We start from the raw sequence: 12,220 nt of genomic DNA, 5'->3' as shown, positions 1-12,220 counted from the left end.
TAGATATATCAAAAGATCTAGAATACAAATCTAGCCTCATAACCTTATTAGCTATATGACCCTGGACAAGTCACTTAATCCTGTTTGCCTCAGTTTCCTCAACTGTCAATGAAATGGAAAAGGAAATAGCAAATTACTCTAGTATCTTTGCAAAGAAAACCCCAAATAGGGTCATGAAGAGTCAGACATGATTAAAATGTCTAAAAAACAATAACTCAATACTTACCAGTTGTCTGACAAAATCTAGTCACTTAATCTCCCTGAAACTGAATTTCCCCAGATGTAGTATGAGATTACTAATAACTTATACTACCTGCCTCATAAGGAAGAAACTACTTTGTAGGCATTAAAGTACTATATAAATATAACTTATTTCTCACCTTCTCACCCAAATGGTGAGAATAAGATGTAGGACTATTGGGTAGAAATTGAACTTCAGGTTATGGTCTTATAAAGGATATAGAATCAGAATATGTTTCTTAGACTCGTCAACTATATCTTTTAAAAGCATTTTAATCAGACAACCAGTGGCAGATCCCTGAAACTAATGTCCCTATTACCACCATTCCTACTATCCTCCTATATTGCCTTTCCTTCTTCTTTTATCCCCCTAGGGCCCTCAGTGACCTGGTCCATGTTTCAGTATCTTTCTTGAACCTCCCAGTATCTGATTTTTTTAAAGTACATTATATTAACAGTGGTGTGTCTGACACTTGGGCAACATGCAACATAGTTCTGAAAATACAGGCTTGCCATTTAGCAGGCACAAAAACACTGGGACACTAGGACCATTAATTAGTTTATGCTTCTTGATACCATTAAGGCAAATCTTATTATCCCCATTATAGACAAAGTAAAAGCGAAACCTTGAGAAGCCTAGTGTTTAATAAACAGAAAGAGTCAGGGGAAAAGGTTAAAAACTAAATATTTAAATGGGATTTGCAGATGATAAATTTACCCTTGATTTCTTATATGATATTAGAATCAAAGCATGTTGGAAGAAGTCTTAAAGATCTTAAAATTTCTTCATTTTATAATTTTACAACTGAGAAAACTGAGATCTAGAGTGATAAAGAAAATAAGAAAAGCATCTTATTCCTAGGACAGATTTATTTCCATTAATTTTTTTGTATTCTGAAGAATTAGGTAATGATTTTTATGATAGCTATGTTCATGTAGAAACAAACCAGAAGAATAAAACTGCCAGCCTCTCTTTCTCTGCAGCTCATCATAGTAATTGTCCTTCCTCTCCTGTTATCCAACACTATGCCTTGATAAAGGATATAGACCAACTTTACCCCATCTGGGTCACTTTGAGGAGTTCAAAAGTGGTAAACCCATGGGATTATGGGACTCCAGAGGTCATTGGGGTCAACTCCTTTATTTTATAGATGAAGAAGCTGATATAGATGGAGAGAAGTTAAGTGAATTGTCCTTAGCTAGTCTCTAAACTCAGGACTTTTTGTCTTCAAGAACAGTGCTCTGCCCAATACTTCTTACATCCTGCCTTGATTAGAATTATATGTAGAGATATGTGTGTATGCATATGTTTGTGTGTGCATATGTATGTGTGTGTAATATATATATGTGTATATGTGAATTGTGTATACATATGTATATGTTTATATATGTATTTTTTTCTTTCCTAATTACAACTTCTACACTTCTGGGATCTACACATCAGTACCACTCTTCAATTAACTAAGCCAAAGACAAATTATATTTCTTATTATTGGTCTTCCTAAGATCAGTCTTATCCCTACTCATGCCTCAACTACAATATATTCTACAGAACAATGTAGAACCTTTTTTCATATTCCCTCAGGGTTAACATATCCTCCACTAACACAGATTGCCCCTCCTGAACAATATATTAGATGGTTTTCAAAAATTCATCAACCAGAAACCAATCTGCTAACAGGTATCTCTGAACTTAGCAAAGCTGCCAGACTGAAGTATTTAGTCCTACCAAAACACCATATTCACCCATCACACTCTGACTCTAGAATTCAGATGACTCTCTGTTGATTGCCTGATCAATATTCTGGGTCTACAATTCAAGACCACTATTTTTTTTAAATTACTACATCATTCACTATTCATCAAAACATTCCATTCTAGCCAGTCTTCTAACCTTGTAAATATGTTCACAGATACACAAACACATACATGTGTTTTAAAAACAAAAACAAAAAAAACAAAACAAAAAAAAAAAACAAACAAACCTTATTTTGTAGTCAGAAGGACCTGAATTCAAATCTGATTTCAGATACTTAACATTAGCTGTGTGACTTTGGGCAAGTTACTTAACCCAAACTGTCTTGCAAAAAAACAAAAAACAAAACAACTTGTTTCATTCAAACCATTCTCAAGTTTTTCCCTCCCCAAATCTTCTATTCTTACAACTAGATACTTCTCTTATAACAAGATATGAATCAAGTTCTATCAGCTATATTAAGTCATATTTGAATATTTCAACCCTCAAAAACCTTTCTCTTTTCCAAAGTCCAAAGCATTTATAATTTACATATATATATATATATATATATATATATATATATATATATATATATATATATATATATATATAGTATATATATACATATACACACACAAACACATGTATATATATATACACATACATATAACTCTACATATATAGACATATGTATATCTATACACATACATATAATTCTACATATATAGACATATATATGTGTATGTCTATATACATGTGTATATATGTATATGTGCATGTGTATAAACGTATTTTGTATACCTTATTTTTTATAAGACTGTAAGCAACTTAAGGGCAGAAATAATGACTTCTCACCATTTTATACACTCTAAGACTATAAGCATGCACAAGACCTTAGTTCACAGTTTATCAGCATACTGGCCCCAAGTTTGAGAGTAGTGATTTTACTGAATACTTTTCAAAATTTTTCTGAAAGAACATTTTTTTCTTAAGAGATAAATTCTTGTAGCTGCTATATGAATCCCAAAAGGACATGAGATGATTATATCAGGGAGAAGACCAGTCGAGTAACCCTCTTCCCCTGTCAGGAAGAAGATCAAATCCTGTTCATATAGAATAATGTGAAGTCAGAGCCTATTGTTAATTCATCCATCCTGACTCCAATCTAGTTAGCATTTTTTAAAACAGTCACCAAAACCTTTGAGACAACTTTGATGGGAACTTAATTTTTCCCAGACTACTTAGGAAGGAACTCTTTAGCAACCTTCATTGTCCATCCTCCAACCTTTGGGTATCTTCAAACAATCTTTTAAGATATTGATTAGCATATTTTAAAACATCGTTTAAACCCAATCTGCCAGGTCTAGCTCCTGACCCCTCTTTCTGAGTTCCCACTTTTACTGCTCTGGTCTCCCTGAGAAATTACCCCAAGAATAAATTTCCCCTATAAAAAATCTGCTTATGATGAAAATTTTTGCTAAGTTCTCTTCAAGAATGAGTCTACTATGAAGCACCTTCCTTCTAATGGCACCATTCTCCTTTCTCTAGCTAACACTGGTCAGTCTAACCTGCCAGACAATGGCTTTCTCCCACCTCATGGAATATTTCCTTTCTCCTGGTTAAATGTGAGTTCTCTGGGGAATTTGTCTTTTTCCTTAGTCTAACTATATACTCCCTCTATTTCTCTATTTCATATTTACTATTTCTAGTACCTATTGTATCCCTTTATTTTGTCTATAACCCCTTCTCCTAAATAAATCTAGCTTTTGCCAAAGAGAATGGCCACTGTAAATTTGTCACATGTTTATTTTGAACTAGGTATTGCTACATCACTAGGCTGTTGGTAAGAAAGTAGAGTTTAATTTAGTACTCCCATCCCTTTTAGTACATCCCTTTAAGATACCTTCCAAATTGGAATTTTAGTGGCCTTTGGCCCAGGGTTTCTTCTGGGGTTCTTTTTACCTTTCCAAGTCAAAGTCCCTGTCCTACTTGAGTTTGCAAATGCTAAACCCTGCTCTCCATTAAAACCTATATGTCATATTCACATATGAAGTGAATGTCATCCAAAAGATGTCATCCAAAGAATGTCTATGAGCAAACAGATTTACAGAAACATCAGGCATATAAATCCAGAAATATCTGCATCCCAAATGTTCAAATGGACTATTTGGGTCTACCTATTGTAGTGCCTTTAGTCATAGTCATAGTCTAATACACTATACTTTGATCCCTACATCGCAATATCTTCAGATCTCTCCACATATGAATTTATCTCTGTGACTCAATATCAATCTACAGAAGAAAGACCACATGGTAGAGTGGATTTAGGACTAGTTTTGGAACCAAAAATATCTGACTTGAGTTCTGATTCACACTGACTTATGACCCTGGACAAGCCCCTTAATCTCTTAGTGCCTCATTTTCAAGACATTGTAGGGGTAGGTGATGGAAAATTATAAGCCGTACCATGTCACAAATTAGCCAAAAGCAGCTGAGGATAAAAATAAGCTGTAGGGAGCATTCCATGAAATCCAGTTAATCCAGATCATCCTGAAAATATTTATAATTATCATTAGTAATAGTATTAATAATAACAGCTCACTTTATATAGTGTCTCCTCTCAATAACCATGTTTTACAAGTTTTACTTATCTCATATTTTATAAATGAGAAATATATGTGTGTGTGTGTGTGTGTGTGTGTGTGTGTGTGTGTATACCAGCTCTGACTCCTAGAAATGTACAATCTAGTTGAGAATGTAAGACATAGACACTTGAAAAAAAATAGTAACAATACCACTAGCATAAAATGATCCAAATTTGAGCTATATATATCCTTAAATCTCTTCCAATCCTAAAAATAACAACAAAATCTACAAAAAGTCTTCTCAATCATTTAATCCCACCCAATGACTGTCTAGTCTCTCTCCTTGCCTTCACTAATGAACTTCTGGAAAAAACTGTCATATCTAATGTCTCCATTCTTTTGTCCCCCAATTCTCCTCACAATTTGGTTTTAGCCCAAAGCAGTTACTAAGAGCAATTTCTCAAAGATCATTGATGGACCATCTTTCTTAAAAAAAATTTTCTGAAAAATTTGACATTTATGAACATTCTCCCCTACTCCCTTGGTTCAGAGGTACCACCTTCTCTTGATTCTGCTACTATCTCTTTAACTACTCCTTCCATTGATTCCTTGAATTCCTCTTGACTTTCCTGTGAATATTCCCCAATCATTCCCCGCCCCCCCCTTTTTTTTAACCGTTTCTGTGGTCCTCTACACTTTCTCTTGGCAATCTCATTTGCTCCTGTAGTTTGCAATCTCTATAAAGATATATCTCAAAACCGTCTTTTTTGTGAGTCCAAGATTCACATTTCCAAGTGCCAAGACAGCTCTATCCACATGTTCCACAAAATTCTCCAGCTGAACTTGTTTTCTTTCCCCAAAAAACTACTCCTCCCTCTGATTTCTATGACCCCAACATCACAGTATATGATATAGGGGTTATCTTTGATTTTTTAAAACTTCTCATGAATAGTTAATTACCATGTCTCTTGATTTCCCCACAACCATTTCCTACATCCAACCAGTTCCTTTCTACTCCCACTGCTACCATTAAAGGCAAGGTCCTTATTACCACCCACCTGGATAAATTCAATAACTTTCTATCAAGTATCCTAACACATGTCTGCAGTATATCCTTCATACCATTGTCGAGATAACCAGGATCTCTTCATATCATAATAACCAGTTCAAAAATCTCTTTGTTGTTATTCACTTGTTTTAGTAGTTGAATCAGTAGTCTGATTCCTTGTGATCCTCATTTAGGGTTTTCTTGGCAAAGATACAAATTTTGGGTAATTTGCCATTTCCTTTTATTTTACAGATGCGGAAACCAAGGAAAACAGGGTTAAGTGACTTCTCAGGATCACCCAGCTAGTAAATGTCTGACTTCAGATTTTGAACTCAGGAAGATGGATATTCCGGATTCCAGGCCTGGTACTCTATCTACTTTCCTCAAGGACTCACAGTTTTTTTATGGCATCTTTTTATCTAAATCATAATCTATTTTGACCTTATCTTAGTATACAATGTGAGATATTGCCCATCTTACTTTTTTTTTAGTCTTATCTCATGTTATTACTTTCCACAAACTTTATACTCCAACCAGGCAACCATCTTCAATATGCTACACTCTCTCCTGTTTCCATAATTTTACCCATGCTCTTCCCTATTTCTAACACCTCTCTTCTTCCCCTGTTGAATCCCTATTGCTCAATTCAAGCCCAATTCAAATGCTTCTTCTTCATTAAATCTTCCCATATTTTCCCTAATCTGTAATCAGCATTCTTCTTAGATTAACTATAGCATTTTGTTTTGTAACTCTCTAAAGCATTTGTCATGTAATGTTTTGTAATTATCTTAGCTTTTTTCTTCTTTTAATCCTAATTACTAGATTGTAAACTCCATAAGGGCAGGGATGATATCATCTTATCTGAACTCCATTATCTCCTCTTAACATCTATCAAAGTATTTTGTATATACTTGTTGCTTAATAAATGTCTGTGGAATAAATTAATGAAAGAATGAATTAGAATGAATAAATAATAAGTACTATAAAATATTAGAAAGGAAAGGGATCCTTTCCAACCAGAGTTGTCAGGAAAAAGTTCATGAGAATTTAGATATGAATAGAACATATATTCTAATCTGGGAAATTGCAGAAACAAAGAAACACAAAGAAAGAAAGAAACAAACAAACAAAGGAAAGGAGGAATGAAGAGCATTTATTAAGCACCTAGTCTATGCCAGGAACTATAACAAATACTTTAAAAATAGCAATCCTAAGGAGTAGGTACTATTATTATTCCTATTTTACAATTGCAGAAACTGAAGATGACAGTAGTTAAGTGACTTGCCTAAAATCAGATTTGAATTCAGGTCTTCCTGACTTTAAGCCCAGTTGTCTCTTAAAAACAAGATCTGTTTGGGGCAGGGTTCATAAATTAGTTAATTAGAATAGGAGATTCATTTATGGAAGGTGAGAAAGATAAAGGTAAAAAAAAAATTATCCTTTATGATGGGTTTTAAATACCACACTAAAAGAATTAGAGGAAGTCTTTTGGATTTTTATGATGATCCTAAAGATGGTTGAACTGAAAAGCAATATCACAAAAGTAGTGCTTCAGGGAAATTAAGCTGATAACTACCTGAAGTATCTTGGATAGAAAGATTTTTCCATTTGAAGGAATATAAAGAATAGAGAGAGAGCTCAGTTAGGATATCCTAACTCACACATCAAGTACCAATGTCCTGAACTTAGATGATGGCATTGAGAATGGAAAAGAATCAATATGGTGGATGTCAGAAATACAGTAAAGGGATAATCACAAGGACTTGCTAAATGATTAGATGGGGCGGGGGGAGCAAGGAAGAAATTTTAAAGGACTCCAAGTTATCAAGCCCAGATATGGCAAAAAGAGGGGTAACATAAAAAGATAACAGTCAAAAGCTTATCTGAGAGGACATCTCAAGGCCTGACTTGTGAAGCTAGCATGAGAGAAAACCCCCAGCCTGAGGTAGGCTCATTGCAGAGATTAGCTTTTTCTCTCTGGGATACTGTGGAATATTACTGGCTGCTGTTACAGAGGAAGTTAGCTTACTTGCTTTTCTAAATGAGCCGAGCTGTTGTGTTGGCAACCAACACACATGACAGGCACTTAGCCAAGCATAAAGCAACAGGTTTAAAACATGTGAGTATTATCTCCCCAGACCTTAGCTATCTGCCTCTAAAAATGGGAATTCACAAGACTAAAATCTGGTATTTGGGAAGAAAAGTCCCAATTATAGGGCACCCAACTATATACTTTTGAAATATAGATGTGTGTGGCAAAGGGGGTAGAGAGCTGGTCTTGGGGCCAGAAAAATGTGAGTTAAATCTCACCTATGACACACCTGGACTGTGTGATCCCAGGCACACCACTTAACATCCGAGGGCTTGAGCAGACTCAGTTGGTGATCTGCATTGATAAGTACAATTTTTCACCCTTGAATCCCATATACCAATGAAATCTCAGACCTGGGCTCATCCCATTTCCTATTCCAATCCCCAGAGATGTAAATTATAGGCACTTTCTTTCAAGAGTAAAAACCATCTTTACCTGTAAGTTTGAACTTAAGTCAGAGAGCTCAACTTCTCACACATCTCTCTAAGACATGTTACAGAACAATTGCCAGTCGGCTTTGATGGTGACAGTCTCTTCACAATGACAGAAACACAGGCCTGAGACCAAATGTTAGGTTTTTGTTTTGTTTTGTTTTGTTTTTTATTAAAAGTGAAAAAGGAGATGGAGACTTTAGAAGTCAATTGGTCCAATCCCCTTATTTACCGAACTATAGAGGAAGGCACATTGAAGCTTTAAACCACTTTTGTTAGTGCTCGACAATTTTAACGCTAAAGACAACTTCCCTTTGAGGGAATCTAAGTAGTGAGTTTGTGAAACTGAACAGAGAGAACCATCTGAGATAATTCAGGCCCTAAAGTTGCTTTTTTCCTCAAAGGCAGTTTGTTTCATTTTGTTTGGTTTGTTTTGCTTAGGTTATCTGGACAATTGCTCTGTGCCTCAATAGCATAGTCTAAGCATTCTATTTTTGTCCCATTTTAATAGGGACTAGAAACAATGGAGGCCATTGAAGCATTCTCTTTGAGAGGATTAAGCCAGCTGAAAAGACAGGTTTCCTGTACATCCTCCATTTTCCATGATGGAAAAAAGGGGGAATTCTATTCCTGTTCTCTTCTATTCATTAATAATAATCTCCTTCCCAGAGGCAGGAGTGAGACATAATGTACCTTTAGTGGATAAATATTCATTTTGTTAAATAACAGTACAAAAGACATAAATTAAGAAGAAGCCCATAAATTGGATCTATAGCTCCCAGGGCATTGTCCTGAAAGTTATAAGAAAGATTGGTCAGTGCTTTTTCTCAAAAGGACTGTTCTTAAACTGTTCCATAGACTTTTGAGTCCTTCTAGACCTCTGGTCTATCTCCAGGGCTATGGGCCAATGCCTCCTGAAGATTCAATAAGTCTGTACCATTTGTGCTGTATATATAAATGTTCCAAAGTTCTGGATATCAGAATGTCCAGCCACCAGGCTGAGAAATCCCAGGTTCTTTGAAAGTATTCCTTTATCCCTTCACTCTTTTTGGTCTCCTTATACCTTATCTTTCTCTTAGAAAAACACTGTTCCTTTAAAGTTCTATACAATGACTAATTAGATCAGGAGTTCTTAATCTTTTTTTGTAAATCCTTTTCAGAAGAAATGTTATTAAATGAATAAAATAAAATAGAGAAAATTACAAAGGCAACCAATCATATTGAAATAAAAATATAATTTTTCCTCAACTATGTTCAAAGACCTTTTGAAATCTATCCATAGACTCCTTAGGTGTCCATTGACCTCAGCCTAAGAAAGCCCAGTCCAAATACACCATTAATATGTCCTGATTCTTGAAAGAGATAATTCAATACACACTACCTCATGGCAACTCAAGGCAGAACAGAAAAAGTGTGTGTGTGTGTGTGTATGTGTGTGTATGTGTGTGTGTGTCTTGTCTGTGTGTCATACATCAGTCTTTTGGATCTCAGACTTGTGCTCTATTTCAAAATAATTCATACCTATAGAAACATATCTTTATAGCCACCTTCTGGGTAAAATTATTCCCATTGCATCAATGAGGAAACTGAGGAAACGGAGTAAGTGACTGCCCATGGCCACATGGCTAGTCTTGATTCCAGATTCAAGGTCTTTTCCAATAAATACACTGTTCCTGTCCCTTAGAGACCAAGGGTAAAATGACACTTATCTCTCCGAAAAGGATCTGGGATTTCATGTTTATAAATCACATTAAAATCCATAAATGAATGTTAGCCAGGTCGGTGGGGAGATGAAAAAGGAGCTGGCATCTTGCACTCCACCCCAAAGGCTATTTCTTTGTCACCTGCTGGCTTTAGTGTATCCTGCAGGTGGACCTGGGAAAAATGTTTTATGAAATGGTGTCCTAATTGCATAAATATGTATAAATCTCTAAGAAACAATTGACCTGGAAAGGAACCAGTGTATTTGTGATGAATTTAAATTTATTAAAAAAGAAAAAGAAAGGAAGGAGGAAAAAAAACTCCTCTCAGAGGAAGGTAAGGGGGGGGGAATGAAAGAGGACTCTCTTAAACAAATATCAAGCCAATTAAAGGAACAGATCCATGAAAATAAATGATTTACAGAAACAGGTCGTACCTGTGGCTTTTCGTTCAAAATGCAATAAATGCTACACCTTGAATAACTAAATAAAAATGATACAATGCACAGACATTGTGATGAATGGGCATGTAGCTAATGTAAACCCTTCCAAACAAAGACATTCAAGATCTCTCTGTACGTATATATATACATATTTATATATATACTTTTTTTTTAAAGCATAATCCTTTCTTATCATAGGTGAGGTGAATGAATATTATGGCGTTTATAGCATGTTTGCCTTAGCATTTGTCATGGAGAGATCCTGTGCAAAGGTAAGGCTTGGTATGCAGTGTAATTATTTTCCCATCTACTCTTGTCACAAGGTCTCCTTAGAGGGCATTTTCTTTCTTTGCCTCTTCAAATGCCTCCAAAATGATATCTTAAGGTCAAGAAACTCCAACAATGTGCAAATATCTTTCAGGAGTAGTCAATTTTCCCCTAGTTCCATTAGGGGGAAGTTTTATTGTAGTCAGCCTAAGACAAGTTAATGGAGGGTCATGTTTCTATTTACCTTGGGACTGGATTCATAAACTGAACTAAAAACCAAATAAAAGGCCAGGCAGCCTGGTACAGCTCAGACAGGCAGCCGTTGTCTCTCTGCAAGGCCCCTAAATCGTGTTTAAAATGATATTGCATTTCATACATAACACATGTGTACTAAGCATATAATCCATATTTTCATACTCCATATTTTTGACATAGTATATTTTTAATTCATGCAAGTCTTTGCCTGTATTTATGTATAGGATCTGCTGAGAAGATAAAATTTAAGGAAAACATGTTTGGATTTCTTTGAGACATTGAATATTTGGAGTCGGGTTCAAATCACAACTCCATTTTCACAAATTGTGTGTGACTTTAGGCTATAAAAATCATCGAGGTATCTTAGGAAGAGTACTGGGGTCCTGGAGTGACATTATAACTCTGATATTTACTATATGATCTATATTTCTGGGTCTTAGTTTCCTCTTCTGTAAAATGAGGGAAGTGGACAAGATGATCCTTAAAGCACTTTCTGCCTCTAAGTCAATGATTCTATGCTCTAGAGTCCTTTGACCTGTGTGACTATGAGCAAATCACTTCATGGTCTTAGGTCTGGATTTTCTCACCTGTAAAATAAGAGGGTGGGAATCAATGGCCTCTGAAGTCCCTCCTACCTTTAAATCTAATCCAATGACAATCATAGTCACAATTTCCTGCTCTGGACACAGTAATCATATTGAATCTACGATTACTTCTGGAGGGGGAATGACATTGAGCTACCCAGTGGTACCCTTACCACCCCTCATCTACATGAGTTACCTCTCTCTATTAGAATGTAATCACCCTTTAATAGCAGTTCTTTTTGTGATGGCAAAGACTTGGAAATTTAGGTAATGCCTATCAATTGGGGAATGGTTGAACAAGTTGTTGCATACGACTGTAATAGAATAATATAATGCTATAAGAAATGATGAGCAGGCTAATTTCAGTAAATCTCAGAAAGACTTACATGAAGTGATGCTGAATAAAGTGAGCAGATCCAGAAGAATATTAGGCACAGCAACATCATGGGATGGTCAACTATGATAGACTTAGCTCTACTCAGCAAAGCAATGATCCAAGACAATACTAAAAAAATTCATGGTAGGAAATGCTATTTATGTCCAGAAAAAGAACTATGGAGTCTGAATGCAGATTGAAACATACCATTTTCACCTTTGTTTTTTATTTCTCATAGTCTTTCCCTTGTTCTGATTCTTCTTTCACAACATGACTAATGTGGAAATTTGTTTATTATAATTGCATATCTATAACCTATATCAGATTGTTTGCTGTCTTGGGAGGGAAAGGGGGGAGGAAAGGAGGAAGAAAAAATTTGAAACTCAAAATCTTATAAAAGTGAATGTTGAAAACTATCTTTACATATAATTTTTAAAAAATACTATCAAGTGGGAAGAAAA

The 12,220-nt window shown here is 35.3% G+C and overlaps 1 long non-coding RNA gene across 1 annotated transcript in view; it reads left to right on the top strand.

The window, feature by feature from the left end:
• LOC141564894 (uncharacterized) overlaps positions 1 to 9,334 on the top strand; it is a 32,616-nt gene extending 23,282 nt beyond the window's left edge. The window contains exon 3 of the long non-coding RNA XR_012488788.1: positions 5,864 to 9,334. This is a non-coding gene — a long non-coding RNA (uncharacterized LOC141564894). The remainder of the gene's footprint in view (positions 1 to 5,863) is intronic.
• Positions 9,335 to 12,220: the final 2,886 nt, after the last annotated feature.

The sequence above is a fragment of the Sminthopsis crassicaudata genome, chromosome 3 (assembly GCF_048593235.1).
Source record: "Sminthopsis crassicaudata isolate SCR6 chromosome 3, ASM4859323v1, whole genome shotgun sequence".
Classification (NCBI taxonomy): Eukaryota; Metazoa; Chordata; class Mammalia; order Dasyuromorphia; family Dasyuridae; genus Sminthopsis; species Sminthopsis crassicaudata.
Note: the sequence above shows the minus strand (reverse complement) of the source record. Positions and strands in the feature narration are given on the sequence as shown.